The sequence below is a fragment of the Moschus berezovskii genome, chromosome 5 (assembly GCF_049115385.1).
Source record: "Moschus berezovskii isolate FMDL1 chromosome 5, NW_MosBer_1.0, whole genome shotgun sequence".
NCBI classification, from domain to species: domain Eukaryota; kingdom Metazoa; phylum Chordata; class Mammalia; order Artiodactyla; family Moschidae; genus Moschus; species Moschus berezovskii.
Window position 1 is genome coordinate 49,950,931 of NC_142464.1, and position 2,253 is coordinate 49,953,183.

A 2,253-nucleotide genomic window follows, 5' to 3' on the forward strand; every position below is an offset into this window, starting at 1 on the left:
AGGGAGAAGAGACTGAGATTAACTTTACTTAGATGACCATGCCTAACTACACACTTTATTTCCTTAACTCTCTTTTAACCAGGGGTAGATCAATCCTGGGTGTTCATTGAAAGGACTGATGCTAAAGCAGAAACTGAAATACTTTGGCCACCTCATGCGACAAGTTGACTCACGAAAAGACTCTGATGCTGGGAAAGGTTGGGGGCGGGAGGAGAAGGGGACGTCAGAGAATGAGATGGCTGGATGGCATCACCGACTCTGTGGACATGAGTTTGAGTGAACTCCGGGAGTTGGTGATGGACAGGGAGGCCTGGTGTGCTGTGATTCATGGGGTCGCGGAGAGTCGGACATGACTGAGCGACTGAACTGAACTGAACTGAACCACATACCGTTGGCTGGGAATACAGAAAGGAAGTCTTACAGTTGGGGCTCCAAGGAATACTATTGTTTTGATGATAAAGGGAGACATTCAGTTGACACATTTTTCCCTTCCTCCCCTCCCTTTCCTCCTAACAAGAGAGCATGAATAATGGCTTGGAGGTACAGCAGCCATCTTGTGACAGAGAGAAAACCTCAAAATGCTAAAGATGGAAAGCAAAAAGAGAAAAGGAACCTGAGCCAGTTCCGCTGTTTCCCTTGCTACATGAAAAAAAATCAATCTGTTATAAATTTCATGTAGCTATACAAATTCTACTAACTCCAGCATTTGTTGAGCTGGAAGGAGAAATAAGATTTTTATTACCAAACCAATCACATGTTGTTATTGTTGAAATGGGATTTAAAGATCAAGTCATCAGGTCTCTCATTATACCCTTGATGAAACAAGTCCAGAAAAATGTGAGTGATTTTCTCAGCAGGACACAACCAAAAGAGTCAAATCCAAATCTCTTGATTTTCAATCCAGTACCATTTCTACCTGTTGCCACAATAAATTCTTTAAAAAATTACCTATAGGCCAACTCTTCCCCTTCCAGTCCTCGAGGACGCTTTGCAGGCAGGGTCTTCGGCTCTAGCCCTGGTGTGGGAGGCGGCAGCAGTCATGGCGATGTTTGAGCAGATAGATGAGAGCGAATGTGGGCAAGTTGCTTAAGGGGATCGACAGGTACAACCCCGAGAACCTGGCCACCCTGGAGCGCTATGTGGAGACACAGGCCAAGGAAAATGCTTATGATCTGGAAGCCAACCTGGCTGTCCTGAAACTGTACCAGTTCAACCCAGCCTTCTTCCGACCACGGTCACCGCCCAGATCCTGCTGAAGGCCCTCACCAACCTGCTCCACACTGACTTCACGCTGTGCAAGTGCATGATCGACCAGGCCCATCAAGAAGAATGGCCCATCCGGCAAATTTTGTACCTCGGAGACCTGCTGGAGACCTGCCACTTCCAGGCCTTCTGGCAAGCCCTGGATGAAAACATGGACCTCCTGGAAGGTATAACCAGCTTTGAAGACTCTGTCCGAAAATTTATCTGCCATGTCGTGGGCATCACGTATCAGCACATCGATCACTGGCTGCTGGCTGAGATGCTCGGGGACCTGACAGACAGCCAGCTAAAGGTGTGGATGAGCAAGTACGGCTGGAGTGCCGACGAGTCGGGCCAGATCTTCATCTGCAGCCAGGAGGAGAGCATTAAGCCCAAGAATATCGTGGAGAAGATCGACTTTGACAGTGTGTCCAGCATCATGGCCTCCTCCCAGTAACTCTGCAGTCATTTAATAAAGATGTGTTGACTTAAAAATTTTAAAAATAAAAAATTACCTATAGAGAGACTATAGGTAATTATATACCTATAGGTAATAATTATTACATTATTAACCATAGTCTCTAGAAGAGAAAAAGACAAATAGTATCAGCCAGTATCATACATAGTAAGTGATGAGGTGTTAGTGTCCATATTAGGGAAACATCATTTTGGTGAGGAATAATCAGAGATGTTTGTAAGAAGGAATGATAGCTGATCTTCCTTGAAAGAAAGATGGAGTTAAGACAGGCACAAGACAATGAAGAGGACATTCCTAGAAGGCATAAATGCCTTTGGCAAAGACGTGGTAGTGAGAATGACCAAGAAACATCTTGGTGAAAATGCAAATGAAATAGTTTGACTACACTGTGTATACATATAATTCTTCTGTAATATATACATAATATACATTAATTCTAAATCAGGAGGAAATGATCAATATAGTATGCTATGATTGTCTATTTCAATGTCCAGGCTAGTACTGGACCATAGTAGAGGCTCAATTAATGTACA

General features: G+C 44.0%; 1 pseudogene; it reads left to right on the forward strand.

Moving 5' to 3' along the window:
- Positions 1-1,037: 1,037 nt before the first annotated feature.
- Positions 1,038-1,726, forward strand: LOC129561821 (eukaryotic translation initiation factor 3 subunit K pseudogene; annotated as a pseudogene).
- The last annotated feature ends 527 nt before the right edge of the window (positions 1,727-2,253 follow it).